Raw genomic sequence first — 11774 nt, 5'->3', positions numbered from 1 at the left:
GGCAGACTCCTCTCATGTGACAGCGGAGTGGCCCCAGCAGTGTAGCAAATCCAGTGGAAGAGCATTTCTTCGGAGGGCAGTGTCAAAAGTCCCCTGGGGGACTCCAGCCTCACTTGAATTACCAAAGAGCCCCTCACCCTTCCTGCCCGAGACAGGGACTGGCGGGAAAGAAAGGTAAAACCCTCCTTAACAGTATGAACAGAAGAGGATTGTAGAGAAATGGGGGAGGGCTAGTTTTCCAAAGGCATTTTGATCTGTTTCTGTTTCACAACCACAAACCCACAAATGCAACTGAACAGAAATAGTAGGGGAAGAGGAAAATAAAGCAAGGGTCACCAGAGCCCGCTGTTTTTCTTTCTTTTAAAAAGTAATTTTTAGGGGTGTCTGGCTGGCTTAGTTCGGAAAGCATGTGACTCTTGATCACTGGGTCGTTGAGTCTGAGCCCCATGTTGGGCATAGAGATTTACTTAAAAATTTTTTAATTAAAAGAAATTTTTATAGTTTTTATCAAGCTCTCGTTGGATAGCAGATGATTTATAAATATTATTAAGATTAGTTTTCAAAAGGTACTCATGAGATATAGGTAATGTAATTCTCATAGCTATACCGCTACCAAGTGACAGCGGAGACACCAGACTTGAGATTTAAGAGGAAAGACAGTTGGCCGGGTGAAATCATGTCATGGTGTTTGTTTTTTCTGTTTACAATGTGCTTCACACTGCTGGACAGTGAGGCATAAACAGGAATACAAACATTAGCTCATCCTCCAGAAGCTTACAGTATGGGGGTAAACCTACACATAAACAAATAATTAAAAAAGTGATACTAGAAAGTATTCTTGGGTCAGAGGAGGGAACAGCTGTTATCTATAAAACAAGCTACTGAGGAAAGCAGCCTTATTTGTAATACCAATAAAAATGGATTTGTCCATCTTGCCTTTAGGAGGTAGCATCTGAATGAAGGTTTGAAAAGTTAAAAAAAAAAAAAAAAAGTAGCATCTAGTTTCCCCTAGTTCCAGTCCTTAAAAGACAGTAGCAAAGTTTTACAGATGAATTTTATCAAACTATATAAGGATACCCTAACCCATTCTTAAATTTTCAGAGATTAGAAAATGAATGATCACAAATTGATTTGACACTGAAATCCAAATGCCAAAACTTCGTAAGAGAAAAATTACAGATTGATCTCATTTATCACCACAGAAAAATCCTAGATAAAATACTAGTAAATAAAATTTTGCAGTGTGCTAGAACAGTTATGACCGGGGCACCTGGGTGGCTTAGTCAGTTAAGCTGGGTCATGATCCCAGAGTCCTGGACCCGAGCGCTGCTTTGGGCTTCCTGCTCAGTGGGAAGTCGGCTTCTCCCTCTGACCTTCCCTCCTGCTGTGCTCTCTCACTTACTTACTCACTGTCTCTTAAATAAACAAAACAATCATGACCAGGTAGATTTGAGCTCAAGAATGGGTAGTATATCACCAAAGGCAAGGGAAGGAAGAGCAAAAATGAACTATTGGGACTTCATCAAGCTAAAAAGCTTTTGCACAGCAAAGGAAACAGTCAACAAAACCAAAGAACACCAACAGAATAGGAGAAGATTTTACTTTTTAAAGATTTTATCTATTTGACAGAGATCACAGGTAGGCAGAGAGGCAGGCAGAGAGTGAGAGGAGGAAGCAGGATTACCTCTGAGCAGGGAGCCCGATGCAGGGCTCCATCCCAGGACCCTGGGATCATGACCTGAGCCAAAGGCAGAGGCCTCAACCCACTGAGCCACCCAGGCGCCCCCGGGAAAAGATACTTGAACATGACAGAGCTACTATCCAAAAATTTACAAAGAACTTCTCAAACTCAACACCCAAAGAACAAATAATCCAATCAGGAAATGGGCAGAGGACATGAACAGACATTTCTCTAAATAAGATGTCCAAATGGCCAACAGACACGTGAAAAAGTGCTCAATATCACTCAGCATCAGGGAAATACAAATCAAAACCACACTGAGCTACCACCTCACACCAGTCAGAATGGCTAAAAGTAACCAGTCAGGAAATGACAGGTGTTGGCAAGGATGCAGAGAAAGGGGAAACCTCTTACACTTACACTGTTACCCTCTTACCCTCTTGCATACACTGGGAATGCAACCTGGCACAGCCACTCTGGAAAACAGCATGGAGGTTCCTCAAAAAGTTGAAAATAGAGCTATCCTACGACCCAGCAATCGCACTACTGGGCATTTACCCTAAAGATACAAATGTAGTGATCCAAAGGGGCACGTGCACCCGAATGTTTATAGCAGCAACGTCCACAATAGCCAAACTATGGAACAAGCCCAGATGTCTATCAACACACGGATGGATAAAGATGTGGTAGGGGCTCCTGGGTGGCTCAGTGGGTTAAAGCCTCTGCCTTTGGCTCAGGTCATGATCTCAGGGTCCTGGGATCGAGTCCCGCATCGGGCGCTCTGCTCAGCAGGGAGCCTGCCTCCGTCTCCCCACCCCGCTCTCCCTGCCTCTCTGCCTATTTGTGATCTCTGTCAAATAAATAAATAAAACCTTAAAAAAAAAAAAAAAAGTCTACCAGGGCTTCTACTCACCGTGTCCCGGCATAAAGCCAGCTAATACAGTAAGAGAGGAAAAGTAGATGAGAGGCATAAAAATGAGACAGGACGACTCAAGTGTTCTTATATGTAGACAGTAATTGTCTACAGAAAAATCCAAGAGAATCTGTAAAACTTCAAACAAATAAAGTTCAGCACGGTTGCTGGGTACCAGAGGAGTTACACATGTGGATGTTATTTCTACATATCATCTGTAACCAATTAGGGAATAAAATAGGCAAAAAGATCTCCTCAGTTAGAGCAAACATCTATAAGTGCATAGGAATAAATTTCATATGATATTTAAGACCTTCATGGAGAAAATGACAAAACATTATTGAAGGACACGAAAGAAGACCTAAATGAAAGGAGATACACTAATATTCCCAATATCTGAGGATGAGGACACCCAGTATTGTAAAGCTGCATATTGCTGTAGATTAATCTATAACGCAATTCCAGTAAAAATCCCAGCCAGTTTTGTTTTGTTTTGTGGAATCTGACAACTGATGCTAAATCCATCTAGAAGAGCAAAAGGCCAAGAATAATCAAGAAGTGTTAAGAAAAACAAGCTGGGGAGACTTATCTTAGCAGTAGTTAACTAATTAGACTGTACCATATGGCACAGAGATAGACAAATAAACCGGGAAACACAACAGAAGCCCAGAGACAGACGAATGTTTAAAATATAACAGTGACAGCATGAAAAGCAAAAGGGAAAGGATGGACTGGTTAATCTCGGATTTTTTTTTTTAAAGATTTTATTTATTTATTTGACAGACAAGAGATCACAAGTAGGCAGAGAGGCAGGCAGAGAGAGGAGGAAGCAGGCTCCCTGCTGAACAGAGAGCCCGATGTTGGGGCTCGATCCCAGGACCCTGGGATCATGATCTGAGCTGAAGGCAGAGGCTTTAACCCACTGAGCCACCCAGGTGCCCCTTAATCTCAGATTCTGTCATTGGCTATACATATGGAAAAAATAGATCCTGGGTCATCGGGCTCAGTCGGGAGAGTGTGCGACTTGATCAAGCTTATGGGTTCAAGCTCCATGTTGGGTATAGTAAATATTTACTTAAATATTTTTTAAAAATAGATCCTCATATTTCACCAAGATGACTTAAAGATTTAAGTGTGGAAAAGCAAAACTTTTTAAAAAATATCTAGAAAAGAAATTTAGAATATCTGTGACTTTGGAATAGGCAAGGAGTTCTTAGACAAGAGAAAAAATACAATAGGGGTGGCTGGGTGGCTCAGTCTATTAAGTGTCTGCTTTCGGCTCAGGTCATGATCCCAGATTCTGGGATTAAGCCCCATGTCCTGCTCACTGCTCAGAGCGGAGTCGTCTTCTCTCTGTCCCTCTGCCCCTCCTCCCCCGCCACTCATACCCTCTCTTTCGCTTGCTCTCTCTTTCAAATAAATCTTTAAAAAAAAATACAATAAAGTAAAAAACTGAAACATTTAAGCTAATTACATTTACATTTCTTAATTAAAATGAAAATTTTGCATAAGGAAAAAGGTACTATAACAGAATAGGAGCCACAGATTAGGTGAACACATTGGCAACAGATACACACTTTTTAAAAGTATTTATTGGGGCATCTGGGTGTCTCAGTCGGTAGGCGTCTGCCTTCGGCTCAGGTCATGGTCCCGGGGTCCCGGGATCCAGCCCCACATCGGGCTCCCCACACGGTGGGAGGTCTGCTTCTCCCTCTCCCACTCCCCCTGTTTGTGTTCCCTCTCTTGCTGTGTCTCTCTCTGTCAAATAAATAAAATCTTTTAGGGAAAGATATTTTCCTAAATTTTTAGGAAAAGATTTTATTTATTTGACACAGAGAGAGAGAGAGAACATGGCAGCGGGGGCGTGATCAGAGGGAGAACCAGACTCCCTGCTCTTGATCCTAGGACTCCAGGATCATGCCCCGTGCTGAAGGCAGACACTTAACCGAATGAGCCACCCCGGCACCCGCAACAGATATAAATTTAAAAAAGAATTCATATCCAGAATAAAGAACTCTCTTTAGAATTTTTCCAATTAGTAAGGTATAGCAGCCCAACAGAACGAGAACAACAGAAAATCCTTACTGTTACTTAGGGCCACTGTATACGTTGCACATTGCACCAACTCTAGAGTGTGTTTTCAGACTACAATGTGAACAGTGCCCCCTAGAGTTGTGCAGTGCACAAGCTCTACACTGAAGGATTCACTCTTATACTATATGGCTGGTGGCCCTGTGAAAGTGCAAAGGAAAGTAAACTAGGGGATACCATTTCAAACTTGTCAAATTGGCCAAATTAAGTTGTAACATTTAAAAATGGTAGGGAAGGGGCGCCTGGGTGGCTCAGCTGGTTAAGGGTCTGGCTCTTGATCTCAGGTCAGGTCTTGATCTCTAAGTCGTGAGTTTTTTTTTTTTAATTAATCTTTTAAAAGATTATTTATTTATTTTTTTGACAGACAGAGATCACAATTAGGCAGAGAGGCAGGCAGAGAGAGAGAGGAAGGGAGAGAGGAAGGGAAGCAGGCTCCTCGCTGAGCAGAGAGCCTGATGCAGGGCTCGATCCCAGGACCCGGGATCATGATCTGAGCGGAAGGCAGAGGCTTTAACCCACTGAGCCACCCAGGCACCCCTGGGTCATGAGTTTAAGCCCCAGGGTGGGCTCCAGGCTTGGTGGGGCGCTTTGGTGGGCACCTCAGTGGGTTAAAGCCTCTGCCTTTGGCTCAGGTCATGATCCCAGGATCCTGGGATTGAGCGCCGCATTGAGCTCTCTGCTCAGTGGGGAGCCTGTTTCCCCCCTCTCTCTGCCTACTTGTGATATCTGCCTGTCAAATGAATGAATAAAATCTTAAAAAAAAATGGTAGGGAAGATGTGAAATATGTGGAATTCTTATCAAGTGCTTCTGTGGGTTTAAACTGGTAGCATCACATTGGCAAGCAATTTCACAATATCAGGTAAAATTAAAAAACAGATAACCCATGACCTAGCAAATTCCACGTCTAGGTATATACCCTAGAAATATCCCCACCCATGTACAAGAGACATGTCCAAGAATGATCACTGCAACCTTGTTTGCCTGAGCAAAATATCAGAAGCCAGCTAAATGTTCACCAACTGGAGAATGGAGGGGTGATATGCCGTCTATTCATACAAAGGAATACTATACAGCAGGTAAAATGAATGCACGAGAGCTATGGATGGTAAAATAAATGAATCTCCAAAATGGTGCTGAGGAAGAAAAAACGCAAGATGCAGAAATTTATTCAGCATATCATTTAAAATTTAAAAACATGCAGGGCTCCTGGCTGGCTCAGTCAGTGGAGTGTGTGACTTCTGATCTCGTAATCATGAGTTCGAACCCCGTGTTGGGTATAGTTTACTTAAAAAAATAAATCTTTAAAAAAAATGTAAAAACATGCAAAATAATAGTATGCATTGCTTCAGGATACAAACTTAGGTAAGAAAGTATAAACTGTACAGTTGAGGGTGGTGGCTACCTAACGGAGGTAGGGACAGTATTGGGGAGGCTGGGGGGGCAGGTGTTGGTAAAAGTGGGGTTTCAAATACAACCCCTAGTTAGTCCTGTTTCATTTCTCCAGAAAATAAAAACATGAAGCAAATCAGTAAATGTTTACTGTCAATTGTATGGCGGGTGTTCTTTTTATTGTTACATGTGAAATATTTCCCAACTTTTTGTTTCTAAGTTACATCAGCAAGAACAGAGACTGGCCCTTCTTGAGGAAGAACACACAGTGCCTCCGTTTCTCACTTCCCCTTCCCTTAGTCCTTAGCCCGGGAGAGGCTGGCTTCCCGGACGCTTGCTGGGGATGCCAGTAATAACCTTGTCCCTCGGTGGGGAAGGAGGCGGGGAACGAGGTTCTCAGTTCCTACCTTCTCTGTCTCTTTTTATATAGTCTACCCTTTAGGTTATGCCCGCCACACCCTCCCCCAGCTTGAAGCTCCTGTCTTTTCCCTCTGGCCTCCTGATCACACTCTTTCTCTGCTTCTCCACTTGTTCCCGAGCCCTCCATGGCCTCCAGGGCTCCGTCCACGCCCCCTTTCTCTTATCATTCCACCCACATTCCGTCTGGATGCTTTTACCCTAACTCATGTCCTCAAGGACTTCCTGAAAATAGATGACCCGCAAATCTCTATGTGCAGCCCATCTCTCCTGAGCCCCAAGCCAGCCCCTGCAAATGCCCACTCCCAGTCCTTATCCCAAGATAGTGCAGAAATCCTAAACTCTGAAACTGAGCCCGTCGTCCCCGGCCTGCAGCTCCTCTCCCGGAGGCCCCTTTGCTGATGCATGGCGCCACATTCTGTCCTGCCACCCAGCAGGGACCTTGGAGCATTCTCATTACTCCCTCCCTCATCCCCTACCTGCCACTAGCTGAGCAGCCTCGCCGATCCCCTTCCTATGGCTCCTAACACCAGCATTGTCCGGGCCTCCTCACTTCTCCTTGAATTACTCCAGTGACCCCCAAGCTCTGATATCCCCACCAGCATCCCTGCCCCTGCCGTTCCAACCTCCCTGCCACAGAGGAGAGTGATCCTTCTAAAATCCATCTTTCTTCCCAATACCCTTTTCTCATAATCTCTGGATGGCGGAGTTGTCAGGAGAAAACCTTTCTCCTTCGCAAGATGGACAAAGTCCTCCCTGACCCGCCCAAGTTCCTCTCTGGCCCTCATACTCTACCAGCACAGCCGTGGCCTGCTCTTTTCTCTGGCCTGTGTATATGGTGATTTGGCCACAAATATCCTCACGAAACCGACCCGCACACACCACCATTTCTCTTGGCTTGCTAACCCCAGATCCTTCACTTCTGCCAAGTGAACCTGGGCTCATGAGATCTTCCTGCACCTCCCCCCGCCAGGTAGGGTGTTCGACCTCGATCACAGCCACCCTCACACTGCGCTGTTGCCACTGTGAGGGGACTTGAACCTCAGGTCCACAGCAAAATGCCTGCCATAGCGATGGTGTTCAGAAGGCATCTGACTTACGTGGGAGTCACGTACGAGCTGAAATACCAAGGTTGGGGTTCGCTGTGTGCGAGGCAGGCAGGCCTCCCCATACCCGTGTTATCCGTGGTCTCAGCTCATCCCTGCGACCCTCCTGCTGGCGGGAGTTGTGCCCTCATTTGGAAGGCGAGCGCGGACCCTCTACACACGCCTATCTGGGATCACACCGGCGGTGCCACCTGAGCTGCAGTTCCGCCTCAGGTCGATGGCCCCAAAGCATCCTTGTTCTGCTAGACCAAAAGATCCACACTGAAGGTCCGTGTCTCTGCGTGGCCCCCAGACAGGTAACAGCCCCACTTTCCTGCTTCTCCCCCCAGAATTCTTTTTTTTTTTTTTTAAAGATTTTATTTATTTGACAGAGATCACAAGTAGGCAGAGAGGCAGGCAGAGAGAGAGAGAGAGGAGGAAGCAGGCTCCCTGCTGAGCAGAGAGCCCGATGCGGGGCTCGATCCGAGGACCCCAGGATCACGACCCGAGCGGAAGGCAGAGGCTTCAACCCACTGAGCCACCCAGGCGCCCCTCCCCCCAGAATTCTTAACATCTGATGACAATCAGCTGGAACAAAATAATGGCTCCTCGTTGGACAAGGACTACACTTCTCAGTTCACTCCGCCTGCTTTGAGCTTCCGACCCCTAGAAGTGCTTGGGTTTGCAACCCCCTGCGCCACAGTTTTGGAACATTTCTGTTTAGGAACAGAATTCCTCCAAAGTGGATGCAAGCAAAATACTAACCCATGTGGCCCTTCATCTTTCGTGAAGGAGCCAAGGGGTGGGCGGCCCTGTCTGGTCCGCCTGTGGCAGCACAGCTGAGGGGGCACGGTCGTCCGGGCCTGGTGGAGACTGTGCTGCCACTCTATCGCCCGGAGCCTTGTTTCTCCCGCCGCCCCCTGGTTTCTCGGCTCGGCAGTATGGACGGGCTAGGACAGAAGGGTGTCCACAACGGCAATGGATCAACGAAGACCAAAAAGTATGGCGTGAAAATATCAGCTGAGGGGGGGGAGGGGGGTGGGGTTATGCACATTGGGGAGGGTATGTGCTATGGTGAATGCTGTGAAGTGTGTAAACCTGGTGATTCACATACCTGTACCCCGGGGGATAAAAACATGTTTATAAAAAATAAAAAATTATTAAAAAAAAATATATATATATATCAGCTGAGGGGCGCCTGGCTGGCTCAGCCGGTGAAGCTTGGGCTTCTTTATCTCTGCGTCCTGAGTTCAAGTCCCAATGTTGGTCTTAGAGATTACTTAAGATAAAAAAAATATATATATATATTATATATATATATATAATATATATATATGGAAAAGGAAATACCAGTTGGAAAAGTACTGACTGAAGGTCAAAAGAGCCCATAATCATCGCAATAAAAAAGGAACTGGGTGAAATCTTGGTGGCGATGGGGGAATATACCTCGAGAAGAGCCTTCTCTATTGAAAGAATCTAATTCAATCAAGACAGGGTGAATTGGATTGAGTGTGCACTTATTGTTGAGCAAGGCTTGGGGGGCCCATAGCAGAACTTCTCCGCGATCTCCTGAGGTTGCACAGAAAGGTCTTATTGTTGGGAATGGGCTCTGTTATCCTGCTCTGTTGACAGGTTGGTCTCACCAGGAAGGGGCCCACCGTACCTCTCCCCGTGGAGACACTGCTGGGTTTCAATGCGCTTTTCATTCTCCTGGCTGCTGAGCAAACAGCCATCATTGTTTCCATTGTGAGCTCTTCTCCTCTTGGAGCCCAGCCTAAGTTCAGGGAACATGTGCTTGAGCCCAGCATTTGGCAGCCTGTGTCCCCACTTGGAGTGAATCTCTGTCTTTCCCTTTTTCCTATTAAGACACTTCGCTGAATTTGGAGATTGAAATGAAGTGCTGAACACGCTTAGTGCTAAAAGCAGGTTCCTACCCCCTGCTGGCTTATTTGTATAAGGGGCAAAAAAACCACACCCAAATTCAGAACCCGAGTGACTAGGCGAAGACAAGAATTATTTCCATCTCTCTCTTGTCACCAACATGACTGAGGCCGTATGTATCTCAAAGTGTCAATGGACTCAGATTCCTGGAGAAAATTTCTCTTTGCATTATTGACCCAATTAAGAATTTATGAGAAATCCTACCTCACAGTTGAAAAAAACCCCAAGCATCCTAATTGCTGGGACCTCATTTTGTACAACCAGGTGATAGACCGGAAGTCAGATTAAATACTTCCCCCACATCCACACAGATACGAAATAATAGGACTAGGGTTTATTTGTTTCTACATGTTTAAGTTGAGGTATAATGGCGTAGAATAAAATGCACAGATCTTCAGGGCAGAGTTTAATAAATTTTGACAAATGTTTACAGCCATGTAATCAACACTTCTATCAAAATTCCCATAATCCTAGGAAGTCGCCTTAGGCCTTTTTCCACTCAATGTCCATCCTGCTTCTTCCCCCACCAGGCAACAACCATTCTTTGATTCCTATCCCTGTTGGTTAGTTTTGGGGTTTTAAGAACTAAAAACTGAACGCATGCAACCTTGCCTGCAGCCGAGGAGTCTGTCTCTGCAGATTTTCCTCCCCTTTTTGGACCACAAGTACTACTTAAGATTTGTTTTGGATCCATCTGGACAGCCTTCCAGGAAGTCCGTCTTAACCGCAGTACAGACACATTTAGGTTTAAAGGGATTCATGTTTTATGAGAGATGAAGGCCAGCGTGATTCTTCAGCATGTGGTACAAAAAGAATGCTTCTTTCTGGAAAGTCAAGTTTCTTTCAACATAGCTGCTTTCTGGACTCTTTCCGTGTCCCACCTCAGCTAACCTTCAGGATACTGGCTTTGTATCTGTGAGAACTGGCCGAGCCCTTGTGAGCGAGCACATGTCCGCCATCTTTCAATGGAGAAGCCACTTCCTAGTCCTGGTCACCTTCCTGCTGTGCGGGGCCTCCTCCTCCCAGCTCATCTGGCCTCTCCACATAGCATCCCAAGAGGACAGGGCTGGTTGAAAATCTAATGCTGTCCCCAGCCACTTAACTAGCCTGCAAGGAAACTGGGTTTTAGAAACTGGAAAAGTTGGGTGAAGGTTTGCTCAGAACACTGCTTCCAGGCCAACAAATGCAGCCGAGGCCCAGGTGCAGGCAGCTCTCCACCAGCCACAGACACGACCCAGTCCGATGGGGCCTGCTTCCCTTCCAAGCCGAGCGCTGCAGCCAGGGCGGCTCATTTTCTCCGTAGTAGCTTCGTTTCCCCAGACGGTGAGCTAATGCTTGGCACCGGCAACTCCATAAAATGAGGCAGTTAGGCCCGTGCTTTCAGGCAGAAATGACTGCATGGAATATATGCACACAATTATTTCAATCAAGCCACATGTTAAAAATTCTAAAGAAAAAGAATAAAAATGAGGCACACATAGATGTAACATTAGAATCCACTTGCGAACCCAGAACAAAGCAGCAATGCTGGAGGCGTACAGGCCCCTCTGGAGCCAAACTCCGTAAGACGGTTTGTTAGATGAGTCTGCGGAATTACAAGCAGAGGTGCCGAAAATAGCTTGGAAAGTCTCTCTTCCCTACACAATGTCACTTCTGAGTATTTCCTGGGGTTTTTGAGACTTTTTTTTTTCCATTTTGTAAATTTCTAAAACAGGCATGCTATTAACATTGTTCAAAATTCAAAAATAACAAAATACAAGGGGTCTTCGGTGAGAAGTCTCCCTCTCCCTCCTGGGGTGGGAGGCATTCCCTTACCCTTCCATGGGGCCCCGCGTTTAGTGGTTAAGTGGCTTCTTGTATTGAGTCAGAGATAGTCTGGCATATACAAGTAAAACACAGATATAAATTTCTCACTCTTCTTTTTTATAGAAATGGAATTTACTAACACTATCCTGTATTTTGCTTTTCTTTTTTCTTTGCACTCACTGTATTTAGAAACAGAACCTTGAAGATGGATTTCAATAAAGAAAAACTGTTCATTTACCCATTCACCCAGCAAATCCTACTTCTAAAAATGGATCCAAAGACACCCTGGCAAAAATACAGAATACTGTATGGAGGCTCGTAACAAGAGCATTTCGAAAAGCAAGAAAACCACCAATTACTAATAAACACTGCTGGTCAGTGCTGGACCAAGGGACAAACGGGAGGGAGAGGACGGTCGACCTATCTGAATGTACCTTGCTTTTACCCCTG

At 45.4% G+C, this 11774-nt stretch overlaps 1 protein-coding gene across 4 annotated transcripts in view; it reads right to left on the bottom strand.

The window, feature by feature from the left end:
* ADAT1 (adenosine deaminase tRNA specific 1) overlaps window positions 1-11774 on the bottom strand; it is a 43823-nt gene that overhangs the window by 5491 nt on the left and 26558 nt on the right. For 2 of the 4 annotated variants that reach the window (XR_014305933.1, XR_014305936.1), the window contains one exon: window positions 9838-10912. The exons of the other annotated variants lie outside the window; for them this stretch is intronic. The gene's annotated coding sequence lies outside the window, so the exon portion shown is untranslated. Of the gene's footprint in view, window positions 1-9837; window positions 10913-11774 lie in introns of those variants that run through there. 4 annotated transcript variants of the gene reach the window in all.

This window comes from Mustela nivalis, assembly GCF_964662115.1.
Source record: "Mustela nivalis genome assembly, chromosome: 18".
Lineage (NCBI taxonomy): Eukaryota > Metazoa > Chordata > Mammalia > Carnivora > Mustelidae > Mustela > Mustela nivalis.
The sequence above is the reverse complement of the archived record's forward strand: the minus strand, read 5'-3'. Positions and strand labels throughout refer to the sequence as shown.